Source organism: Stenella coeruleoalba (assembly GCF_951394435.1).
Source record: "Stenella coeruleoalba genome assembly, chromosome: 1".
Lineage (NCBI taxonomy): Eukaryota > Metazoa > Chordata > Mammalia > Artiodactyla > Delphinidae > Stenella > Stenella coeruleoalba.
The window spans coordinates 28579912-28593298 of NC_137169.1; the positions used below are offsets into that span (position 1 = coordinate 28579912).

Consider the following 13387-nt stretch of genomic DNA (forward strand, 5'->3'; position numbering starts at 1 on the left):
CAGGTTTAGTGAGCCTAAGCCAGGCTTAAGGGGGGAGGTTCTGGTCAGGTACTACAATAAGCTACCATCTGTGAGTACATGACTTCCTAATCTTGCTGTAGCCTCCACCTCTTTCCTGAGCTTCAGACTTGACACCTGAATATCTATAAAGTGCTTCAAACACAGGTCAAAACAACTTACTCTCTCAATCCCCATCCCCACACTCCACTCATACTACTATATTCTTTTGCTCTACCTAAATTCCCAAACTAGACCTTCCTTTTTCCTCCTGTTGGTTATCAAGTCCTATTGCTTCTGTTTCAGAAATTATTCCCTAATTTGGCCCCTCTCCATCCATACTGCTACCACCTTGGTTTCAGACCCTTATTTGTTATCTAGACTATTGTGATGATCTTCAAATTGGTCTCCCCTAACATTTCTTTCTCTCCCCATTCTCGATAAGTATCCATACTTCTGGCGTAGTTATTCTTTTAAATAAGAAATCTGATTATATCACTCCCCTACTTTAAAATGTATTCAGCTCCCTATTGCCTACAGAATAATATCCCAAATTTAGTGTAGCATACCTTTCTTAGTTTGGCTCTAACCTTTATCTTTTTTCATATTCTGCAACTCCTACCAGGAATGCCTCCTCTGCCCTTACCTATCTGGCAAACTTCTATTATTTTTCAAGACAAACCTTTTGAACTCCATAGTCAGATAGTAGTTCATTCTTTTTTTCTTTTTCTTTTTTACAAATAATATTTGGCAGTTTATTAACCAGTGGAGTATATTGCACAACAAATTACCTCACATCTTTCAGGAAGAAAAACAATTAAATTTGAAAAGTAAAGACATCACCCACTGAATTCGGACACAGTTAAAATGTGCTTTAAATATTTCTTTGGGAGAAGGGACACAACACTTCTACTCAATTAAGAGAAACATATGTACAGTCCAGGTCTTTTGTTTTCTTTACACCCATCATGCCATGAATTCATAGGTAATGGGTTCCAACAGTTCAGGCTCCTTTCCACTGGTTCTCATGAAGTGTGCTTCTCTGGGTGGAGCAGGCTGGCGCTTCAGCTGAACCCAAGTACCTTTCTCTTTGGCTTCCTTCTTTTTCTGATCGTTTTCCTTCACACATTTCAGAAAGCTGTCTTGGCTCTTAGAGTGCTTAATGTGCTTGATAGGCACATTAATTCTCTTGGCAAGAATCTTGCCCTTGTTTGTTTACAACGATGCCAACATTGTGCTAGGTAACACTGTAGACTCTTCCAGTTTTGCCATGGTAACATTTGTGGGGCATTCCTTATGGAACAGTACCCATTCGCTTGATATCTACAATATCACTTTCTTCTTGATTCGCATGTATGTGGCCAAAGGAACAACTCCGTGTTTTCTAAAAGGCCTAGAGAACATATAGCAAGTACCCCTCCTCCTTCCCTTTGTGTTGGTTAATAATTTTGGTGAATTATTGGAAGATGGTGGTTCCAGCCGAAAGGCCAGATGGTAGTTCATTCTACTATGACCTTGTAGTACTTGGTTGGTGTACACTTCCATTACAGTATTTTTAGTGCGTTATTTGTTACCCTCTTCTCTCAGTGTAACCTCTTCATGAAAAGTAATATTCTTTATCATCATCTTTGTAGCCCTGATCTTAGCTCAACGATTGGCACATAATAAATACTCAGTAAAATGAATGAAATGCTTATAAAAGTAAAATGGGATGAGTGTGTTGGTAGGAGACAGGAAAGAGAACTGGACATTATAGAGGGCTTTGTATGCCTAGATATGGATTTTCAGTTCCCTACCCTTCTCTCCTAGGATATATAGGTTAGTCTTTATGTTAGTGTCCTTCTCTTTTGTCTGTCTTTGGGCTTACAGGGACCAACTGTCTCATGCTGCACTCTCAAATTCCCTTTTTCTTGTTTCTCAAAATGGGGGTGTTAATGTGTAAATTTGAACGAAGGATAATTCTGACCTTTCTGGTAGATGTTTACATTTTTAAAGGGCATTTATTAATCTAAGGAAGTCTCTTAACTGATACAATGTCTAAGGCAGATATTTCTTAGCTGAATTCCTTATTATTGCCTCTTCACCTTGCCCTGCCTGAAAAAATTGCCCCTAACTTTAGCAGTATATAGTGAAGAATTCTTATACGTTATTTATTGAATAGGAAAATTATATGACGAAAATGTTAGAAAAACAAAATCACTTGAAGACAAAATGGGATGGAATTGAGGAAGTGGTAGGAGTTGGAGGCTTGGGACTTAGAGGGATGTCAATAGAAATTTTTTTTAGTATTTCAGATGAGTTATGAGGGACTAGGGCATTGGCAATAACGTTGGGTAAAAAAGAACAAAATTGTTTATTAGATTTGTTCTTTTTCCTACCTTTTTTTTGGTAGAGGAATAATCACATGTTATATGTGTGTATATGAAGTTGCGTACCATAGAGTTTCACATGTAGATGCTCAACATGTTGGTTAAGTTTGGGAGGAAAATGTATATAATAAATTAGTGTGGTACATTCTGGTTTTAACTTACAGTCCTTTTGGCATCCCTAATTGTATTTCATCTTTATGTTGCTTTGTCTTCTTACGTTATTTGTCAGTAGGAGTAAAGGATCTGCAATTTAGATGTTCCCAAATGGAAATTTTTTTTATCGTGTACCTTTTATTTGAGTTTTGACAGGAGCTATAGGACTTCCTTGGGACTCTAAAATTGGCGTTAACCAACTTTATACTTTGTTAATAATATTGATTTAATTTTATGTCAACATCCACAAAACTTATTCCCTTTATTTTCTTCAAAAACCTAGCTTTTGTCTTCACTTTTTGCAATATCATGTAATTAGTCAGTTAAAATTGTTGGTGGGCTTCCTAAATTGGTTCAGTTCTTACACTTCAACAACTAGAATTCTAGAAGTTAGAAGAAACTAAATAGAACTTTACAATTCCTTTTCAATATGAACTAAACAGTTATGGGCCAAAATGCAGCAGTATTTAAATCAACACATATGAGGTTTCTCTTGTCCATATGCCACATGCTCAAATATTTGGCACTGTGGCATTAATCATAATAGTAGAATGATGTATTGCAGCCAAACAAGTTTCCACTTTAGTCAGAAGAGTTTTCTTGGACAAAATATCCAGGAAATGCTTGTGAATCATCTTGTGAGTCAATTTTTCTACTTTAGACTTTCTGTCTGTTGCCTTTTTTATCCTTTCCTCACTTCTTTGGGGAGTGTGTGTCTATGTGTTTCTTTTTTTCCCAATTTAATGATTTGATTATAAAATCATCATTAGTTAAAAGAGCATGTAAAGCAGATTTCAGATGTTTCTTGTTTTTTTTTAACAAGTGAATGGTCTTAAAAATTAATTTCTAGAAATATTATGGCCTAAAGTATAAAATCAGTAACTTGAGATTTTTATGCTAGTTTGTCCAGCTACTAAATATATATGAGGGTAAACCATGAATAGACTGTTCCATATTTATTCAAAATTGTTAAATAGTGAAATAGATGGGGAAAGTTGTATATGCAGCATGATTATAAATATAAGATCTCCTTGCATAAAGGTTTGAAGGAATGTTGAAATAGTTGGTAATAGATTGTGATCGAAGTTTTTGGTTTAATTTTCTTTTACAAATTAAGCATTATCTTATAGTCATTGTACTAGTATGATTGCTGTTACTATTCTATTATGATTAATGACATAGTGCTGAGTGTGCATAGTGCATATGGATGTAATGTAATTTTAATGATTGAATCTTAGAAGGAAAAAATCTATATTGATATGATTTTGGTTTTTAAATAGAAATAGCAAGTCAGAGTGAAGAAACTCTCTTCTACTGCTATTAGGAATATTATTGGCATAGTGTAATAACAGGGTAGTGTGCCAAGAAAGGGATATTCTTTTTTTTTTTTTTAACACATTGGGTTTTTTTGTTTGTTTTCTTTTCTTTTTTTTGGCTGCTTTGAGTCTTCGTTGCGGTGCGTGGGCTTCTCACTACAGTGGCTTCTCTTGTTGCAGAGCACAGCCTCTAGGCGCGCGGGCTCAGTAGTTGTGGCTCATGGGCTTAGTTGCTCCACGACACGTGGGATCTTCCCAGACGAGGGATCAAACCCGTGTCCCCTGCATTGGCAGGTGGACTCTCAACCACTGCGCAACCAGGGAAGTACAGGACATTCTTTTTTTAAATAACATCCTTATTGATATAAAATTCATGTACTACACTATTCACTCATTTAAAGTGTGCAATTCAGTGGCATTTAGTATGTTCACAGTGATAATGTACAACTGTCACTGCAGTCATACTTTAGAACATTTTGTCCTCCACCAAAGAAATCGCATACTCACTAGCAGTCACTCCCCATTGCCTCCCTCCCTGCAGTCCCTGCCCAACACTAATCTACTCTCTGTCTCTGTAGATTTGCCTTTTCTGGACATTTAAATATAAATAGAATCATACAATATGTGGCCTCTGTGTGACCGACCTCTTTCATTTCACGTTTTTTTTTGTTTTTTTTTTGTGGTATGCAGGCCTCTCGCTGATGTGGCCTCTCCCGTTGCGGAGCACAGGCTCCGGACACACAGGCTCAGCGGCCATGGCTCACGGGCCCAGCCGCTCCGCGGCATGTGGGATCTTCCCAGACCAGGGCACGAACCCGTGTCCCCTGCATCGGCAGGCGGACTCTCAACCACTGCGCCACCAGGGAAGCCCCATTTCACGTTTTTTTTGCTTTTTTCTTTTTTGCGGTACGCGGGCCTCTCACTGTTGTGGCCTCTCCTGTTGCAGAGCACAGGCTCTGGACGCGCAGGCTCAGCGGCCATGGCTCACGGGCCTAGCCGCTCCGCGGCATGTGGGATCTTCCCGGACCGGGGCATGAACCCATGTCCCCTGCATCGGCAGGTGGACTCTGAACCACTGCGCCACCAGGGAAGCCCCATTTCACGTTTTCACATAATGTTGTAACATGTATTAGTACTTCATTCCTTTTTATTGCTTAATGATATTCCATTGTATGGATAGTTTGTGTATCAGTTCATCAGTTGGTGGACATGTGAATTGTTCACACATTTTGGCTCTTAATTATGCTGCTATGCACATTCATGTACAGAATTTTGTGTGGGACGTGTTTTCGTTTCTCTTGAGTGTATTCCCAAGAGGGGAATCATATGGTAACTCTATGTTTAACCTTTTGAGGAACTGCCAGACTCTTTTCTAAAGTGGCTGCATCATTTTACATTTCTATTAGCAGTGTGTGGTGATTCCAGTTTCTCTACATCCTCATTAACATTTATCTGTCTTTTTGATTATAGCCATCATAGTGACTGTTAAGTAGTTTCTCATTGTTACTTTGATTTGCATTTCCCTGATGGCTAGTGATATTGACCATATTTTTGTGCACTTATTGGCTATTTGTATATTTTCAGAGAAATGTCTATTCAGGTCTTTTGCCCATTTTTAAATTGGATCATTTGCCTTTTTGTTACTGAGTTGTAGGAGTTCAATACCTTATATCAGATAAGATGATTTGCAAAAATTTTCTCCCTTTCTGCACCTTGCCTTTTTACTTCCTTTTAAAAAATTTTTTCTTTTTTCTTTTAATTGAAATATAGTTTATTTACAATATTATATTATTAGTTTCAGGTATATAAAATAGTGATTTGGTATTTAATAGATTATATTCCATACAAAGTTATTATAAAATATTGGCTATATTCCTTGTGCTGCCTTTTCAGTTTCTTGATGGTATCCTCTGAAACACAAACATTTTTCATTTTGATGAAGTACAATTATTTTTTTCTTTTGCCAGCTGTTCTTTTGGTGTCTTATCTGTAGAGGGGTATGCTTCTGATTAAAATGATTTAGAAGACATACACCAGAAAACACTGCCGGTGAAAATCAAATGGTATAGTTTTGAACGTTTAGCTATCTTGGGGAAACTATATCATGCAAAATATGTCAGTTAAAAAAAAAAAGCAAGTTTTATTTTCCTTGTTAGTTGTTAGTCACTTGGAAGATAGGAAAGCTAATAGATGGTGATTATTTCAAATCTCAAGATTCTTTTAAAGTAGCATTTAAATAAATTACTCAGTAGAAATTAACCTTTTGGCTAATATTCCTACAATATATTTGAAATTCAAAGATAATCTTATAAATAAATATATGTCTGAACATCAGGGACTAGTAGGTAGGGTTTTTTCCTAATATCTATCTATTTGTGTAGATTTAAATTACAATAACAGCTGTATAGTATTCCATTGTAGGATGTGCCTTGACTTGTTTACTTCTAGTATGCTCCATTTTTTTTCTTAGGCTGAGTTAAATTAATTTAAAGCAGTTATCTGAATACCATATTATTGTACCAAAGCAGAATGCTATTAGTACTAGATTTCAGGATATATGGATCCTGACTAGAACTATAATTCTAAAGCCTGCAGTAACTTTTAAAAAGATCATTTTTAAAAACTTCCCTATGTTTTCATTAACTGTTTAACTTATTGTGCCCCTGTTTGTGTCAGGCACTGTGCTAAGTTCTGGAGATAACAAGATAAATAAGACATGATTCCTGCCAAGGATTATGTAGTCTGTATAGAATGACAAGTTCTGTGAGATGTGCAGTATATGCTGTGATAAAAGATTCCTGCTTTTGGTTAGCGAGGAAGATAGGGTACATGACATTGTTACCTGAGCTGAATAGTTACCCAGTGGACTAGGGGAAAGAATAATCCATAGAGAGAGAGCATGACCAAAGGTGTGACATGTTTATGTAACAGAAATAGGCCAGTATAAATAGAGTAGCTAGAGTCTGAAAAAGTTGGCCAGCAAGTAGGTTATAAAGGATCTTAAATCCATGCCAAGGCTTGTGAATTCAGAAAGAGTAGAGAGCCACTGGAGGCTTTTGAGCAAATGAGGAACACCTATATTTAAAAGCATTTCTTTCTTTCTTTCTTTTCAGTGTTCTTTTTTTTAATTGGATTATAGTTGAGTTACAATGTTGTCTTAGTTTCTGGTGCTCAGCAAAGTGATTCAGTTTTTTTATATGTGTGTGTGTGTGTGTGTGTGTGTGTGTGTTCATTCTTTTTCATATTCTTTTCCATTATGGTTTATTACAGAGTACTGAATACAGTTCCCTGTGCTATACAGTAGGACCTTGTTGTTTATCTATTCTATATATAATAGTTTGCGTCTGCTAGTCCCAAACTCCAGTCCAACCCTCCCCTCCGCCCTCCCCCTTGGCAACCACAAGTCTGTTCTCTATGTCTGTGAGTCTGTTTCTGTTTCGTGGATAAGTTCATATGTGTCTTTTTTTTTCTTTTGCTGTACCACGCAGCTTGTGGGATCTTAGTTCCCCGACCAGGGATTGAACCCAGGCCCTCAGCAGTGAAAGCGCAGAATCCTAACCACTGGACTGCCAGGGAATTCCCATATGTGTCATATTTTAGATTCCATGTATAAGTGATATCATATGGTATTTGTCTTTCTCTTTCTGACTTACTTCGCTTAGTATGATAATATCTAGGTCCATCCATGTAGCTGCAAATGGCATTATTTCATTCTTTTTAATGGCTTAGTAATATTCCATTGTATATATACCACATCTTCTTTATCCATTCATCTGTCGATGGACATTTAGGTTGTATCCATGTCTTAGCTATTGTAAATAGTGCTGCACTGAACATAGGGGTGCATGTATCTGTTCGAATTATAGTTTTGTATGGGTATATGCCCAGGAGTGGGATTGCCGGATCATATGGCAACTCTGTTTTTAGATTTTTGAGGAACCGCTATGCTATTCTCCATAGTGACTGCACCAATGTACATTCCCACTCACAGTGTAGGAGGGTTCTATAAAAGCATTTCTAGGAAATTCCCTGGTGGTCCAATGGTTATGACTCCATGCTTTCACTGCCAAGGGCATAGGTTCAATCCCTGGTCAGGGAACTAAGATCCTGCAAGTGGCATGATGCAGCCAAAAAAAAAGAAGCATTTCTAATGGCAGTGGGGAGAATGAATTAGAGAAGAGAAAGACCAGGGTCATGGAGAACATTTGGAAGGCGATTGCAGTAGTCTTCAAACTTTTGATCTTGCATCCCTATTAGTTAAAACATACTTACCCATGCATTCAACAATAAATATATATATATATATATATATATATGTATATATATATATATACACATATACACACACACACACACATTTAAAAATTTTTAATTTATGGACATGTACTACTATTCTAACATTGCATAACTATTGAAAAATTAAAGGTGGGAAACAATATTTTGAAATAAACTATTTAAGAATAGATTTAGTAATCTGACGTGTTCTGATTACTGTACCAAAACCTGATAGAATATGTGCCACACACTTGAACGGAAATAAGTTACAACATGCTGAAGATGCATGAATGAGTGGGAGTTCCACTGTTAACTCTTATGTTGCAGAACTCCCATTATTCTCTTAGGATTCCTTGTGTACCTACATACGTTACACCTGATCGTCAGATGTGGACTAAATGAGGATACCAGTGTCAATCCCTATTCGTGAATTTTAGTCCATCTCAATTTGTAATTGTTAGATGAAAATTAAATATAAATACTTCTAACCATTTTTTCTCATACTCCAGCATAGCCACTAGCACCTCTAATACTTTTTTTTAAAATATTTATTTATTGGCTGCGTTGGGTCTTAGTTGCAGCATATGGGATCTTTTATTGCGGTGCGCGGGCTTCTGTCTAGTTGTGACTCGTGGGCTCAGTTGCCCCGCGGCATGTGGGATCTTAGTTCCCCGACCAGGGATCGAACCTGCATCCCCTGCATTGGAAGAGGGATTCTTAACCACTGGACCACCAGGGAAGTCCCCTATTTTTTTTAATTTGTAATATAGTTGATTTACAATTTTAGTTTCAGGTGTATAACATAGTGATTCAGTATTTTTGCAGATTATACTTCATTATAAGTTATTACAAGATAATGGCTATAATTCCCTGTGCTATGTAATATATCCTTGTTGCTTACCTATTTTATACATAGTACTTTATATCTGTTAATCCCATAGCCCTAATTTGTTCCTCCCCCCTCTTCACTCCCCTTTGGTAACTGAAGTTTGTTTTCTATAGCTTCTGTTTCTGTTTTCTATAGCTTCTGTTTTCTATAGCTTTCTAAGTTTGTTTTCTATAGCTTCTGTTTCTATAGCTATAGTTTCTGTTTTGCATATACATTCATTTGTATTATTTTTAAGATTACACATATAAATGATATCATACAGTATTTGGTCTTTCTCTGTCTGACTTATTTCACTAAGTGTAATATTCTCTAGGTCCATTCATGTTCCTGCAAATGGCAGAATTTCATTCTTTTTAATGGCTGAGTAATATTCCATTCTCTCTGTGTGTGTGTGTGTGTGTGTGTGTGTGAGTGTGTGTGTGTGTACACATACACCACATCTTTATCCATTCATCTGTTGATGGGCACTTGGGTTGATTCCATGTCTTGGCTATTGCAAATACTGCTGTTATGAACATCATGGTGCTTGTATCTTTTCAAATTCGTGTTTGGTACCTACTTTTTTAGATTAGAGATAGTGTGTTCTAAGACTTAACTAATAGCAGTGGCAGTGGCGGTGGAGCAAAGGCTTAGATGTAAGATTTAGAAGAAGAATAAATAATTTAGGTGTGTAGAGAAAGGGAAGAGATAAGAATGGCTTCATAGTTCCTTGCTTGTACAATGTTGATGGCTTTAACAGAAATACAGATGGTGAAAGGACCAAGTTTTTTATTTTCTCTTGACTATTTGGAGGTTGAATTGTGTAAGAAACATCCAAATGGATAAGTTCAATAGATTATTGGAAATAAGCGCCTAGAGCTCAGGAAATAAGTCAAGATTGAGATTTGAGATGTGTCAGCATATAGGTGATAGTTAAAAGCTAGGGAGAATGTGTAGCGTCAAGATAAGAAAACTGAGAATAGATCTCTGGGGATACTGTTGTTTCAGGTTGCCAGTGAAGACACTTAGAGATTGCAAAGGTAGGAGAACCAGGACAAAGTAGAAGCTGTTTCAGAGAAAGTAAAGGACGGATTGTGATTTTCAAGGATTGATCACAGTGGCAAATGCTAAAAGAAGCGAGGAACGTAGAGACTGAAAAGAGGCTATGTCTATTAAGAAGTCAAAGGTGGCCTGAGGGAGAAGTGTTCTAGAGGAGAATTGTTAGTATAAGCCACACTGAGTTAAAAATCTGTTGCTCAGTCTAAAGTAATCTATCAATTGTTTGTGAATACTAGAAATGGTTACTAGATTAGCTAGTGTGGTTATATAAGATTATGAAAGAATTCACACCCATATGAATTAGCAGTGAAGATAGTTTATGGTAAAATGCTCTGATGTACTACAAATTTTATAAGGTATTAAAATGTTGATCTAAAGTATAACTCCTTTCTCCTCTACTCTGCATCTTTAAACTTTAACTTGATGCAAAGGTATGGCTACCTTCTCTGCTACTTGGTACAGAGTTATGAAGATAAATTAGAGGTTAGAAGGATACTAGGAGAGGCTGTCAGCTGTTTTCGCTGTGTTTTATAAACTTCTGGGTGATTTTAGCGTCTTGTTATACCTTAGCAACCTTCCTTTGTTCTGTCTGTATTATAGTGGCAGGTTAATTTATTGTAGCTGGGAATACTAAACTAAGGTGAATAGTCACTTTTAGAGGAAAATACTATTTTACGTTTTCTCCTAAAGACTAAAATAATATTTCCCATTCTACCTTTTGGGAGCAGAGAATTAAGAGGTACCGAAAAACAAGATGAAGATGGGTCTCTGTGAGTTTATAGTAACAATTAACAGGAAAATAATTTCCTCTCCTTTTTACGTTAAAGTTTCCCTCTCCTACCATTTTTCTGCTGTATGAGTCAGGTGGTAAAGTGGAACTTACTGAAAACAATATTAAATTTTACTTTACAGTCTGTGCACCAGAGCATGATGGAGTCAAAAGACTTGGTACCAGAATATAGGAAGTGGTGGTTGAGGTAAGAGTGGGAAGGTAGGCTGTAGCCCTGTGTAAGACCTAATGTACTCAGGGAGGTTCCATTTTTGTAGTGATTGCCAGATATTCTTCAGGATTTTAAAATTCTGTCCTGAGGTTCTACAAAAATGCATCATATTATTCTCTGCAGGAATTCTTCTCTCTTCAGACTAAGGTTATTAGTAAAAGGAAGCCACTGGGCTTCCCTGGTGGCGCAGTGGTTGAGAGTCCACCTGCTGATGCAGGGGACACGGGTTCGTGCCCCGGTCTGGGAGGATCCCACATGCCACGGAGCGGCTGGGCCCGTGAGCCATGGCCGCTGAGCCTGCGCGTCCGGAGCCTGTGCTCCGCAGCGGGACAGGCCGCAACAGTGAGAGGCCCGTGTACAGCAAAAAAAAAAAAAGGAAGCCACTAAAGATTGGTTAGAAGTTCTTACACCCAGTTACTCAGATTTTCTTTCCCAAATTTCTTTCCTACATACTGCTTTAGAAGTTAAAATATTTTAGGTATTTTGGTTTTGGTAGCTTTACTTTTTATTGTAAGCTAAGAAGCTGGCTTAACAGTACACACTTAAAATGTTATCCTGAAATTTCTACATTTGAACAAAAGATTCCTCCCCTCATTGTTCATTGTTATAATAAAAGACTAGTGCTCCACAAACTACAATGTAGGGAAAATTCAGTTCACAGTTTCTGTTAATTAGCAGAATTCATTGTTTGTATTATTTACTATATTTGATGCTACTGCATTGTAATGTATGTTTGTTGTTAGGAAGACTTCCGTACCTCAGTATCATTCTTGAAGTACAATTTTGAGATAATTGTGCTTAAATTTTTATATAAAAATAGTATGATACATATTTACCATTTTCCCCCAAGGTACTTTCACTAATATCCCACATGGTCCCTATAACAGCCCTGAGACTATTATCTCATTTTTATTGATAAAGGAACTAAATTCAGAGAAGCCAAGTAAATTTCCCAACGATTTAGTGGCAGAGTGGGACTAAAAACTCATGTCTACTTATTTTTTCTCCAGTACATATGTTACCACATATTTTAAAGGCTCCTCAAGTTGGCCATTTCTCAGTTCAAACTTTCTTCATAATATAGTGAGTACCTTTGCTGCTACAGCTGACTAGATGACTAGATAAATTACTGTTTTAGAGAGTTTTTCCTCTAGTTTCACATGCCTGCCTGATGAATATTCTAATAAACTACGCTTTGCTATAGTATCATTTGAGATAAAAAATGACAAGTTGGGCTTCCCTGGTGGTGCAGTGGTTGAGAGTCCGCCTGCCGATGCAGGGGACGCGGGTTCATGCCCCGGTCCGGGAGGATCCCACATGCCGCGGAGCGGCTGGGCCTGTGAGCCATGGCCGCTGAGCCTGCGCACCCGGAGCCTGTGCTCCGCAACGGGAGAGGCCACAGCAGTGAGAGGCCCGCGTACCGCAAAAAAAAAAGACAAGTTGCAGTTCCTGCATTTGTCATTTTGTTAATTTGCATAATAAAGTTCCATTAAAAGTCTAAATATATCATTTAATTATATCATATTAGTAAGAGATTAAAGTTAAAATTGCCCAATGTACATAGAATTCTAATACCATTCTGTAAAGGCTCAGAAGCCTTAAGTTCAAATCAATATTTAGTGTAATTATTTATAAAGGAGTTTCTGTATCTGATGCTATGATCTGCAGTTTCATTATTTGATATTCTCTTAATTAAATTTTGCTGTTAGAGGGGATTGTAGACATTATTCATTTCAATCTTCTAGTCGGTATCTTCTCTGACATAAGTGCTTTTTGAACAGTTCTAGCAAGGATGAACTCAGGTACTTTATGAGATAGTGTAATCCACTCGTGAATAACTCTGGTGGTTAGCAAATGTTGGAAATTTTTGTTCCAAAATCTAGCTTCTTAATATTTTCCAACTATTTGTCCTAATTCTGTCCTCCCATACAAGGAAGATACTCTACGCAGTTTTTCACATGACAGTCTGTCAAAATAGCTGAAGACTTCTCTAATTTCCTTTGACTCTTTCCTATTCTAGACTAAGAGTCCTTAATTTGATTTATTTTTGCTCATATTATGTGAGTTTCTATCAGGATTACCTTTTTATGATTATATTTCATTTGTTAGGGTCTTAAGTTTTTTCCAAATTGAACAGAGTACTCCAGTTTGAAATGACCTGTGTAATATTTGATGGGATGGTTACCTGCCTTATACTGGGTATTTGAATATATGCAACCTGAGTTCTTTAATTCTGAAGAAACTACATCACAGTATTAGTTGATTTTGGATTTATAGTCACCTAAATCCCCTTTGCAGGAGAGCAGTGGGTAAGTTTAGATCCTCTAATTTGTTCTTATTGCAGTTGAA

The 13387-nt window shown here is 37.1% G+C and overlaps 1 protein-coding gene and 1 pseudogene across 5 annotated transcripts in view; one reads left to right on the forward strand and one right to left on the reverse strand.

Moving 5' to 3' along the window:
• Nucleotides 1-13387, forward strand: part of AGO3 (argonaute RISC catalytic component 3) — a 118077-nt gene that overhangs the window by 22169 nt on the left and 82521 nt on the right. The window contains exon 1 of one of the 4 annotated variants that reach the window (XM_079917247.1): nucleotides 10984-11014. The exons of the other annotated variants lie outside the window; for them this stretch is intronic. The gene's annotated coding sequence lies outside the window, so the exon portion shown is untranslated. Of the gene's footprint in view, nucleotides 1-10983; nucleotides 11015-13387 lie in introns of those variants that run through there. 4 annotated transcript variants of the gene reach the window in all.
• On the reverse strand, nucleotides 934-3103 carry LOC307184054 (large ribosomal subunit protein eL21-like; annotated as a pseudogene). Its single transcript has one exon. The product of its transcript is annotated as a large ribosomal subunit protein eL21-like (transcript).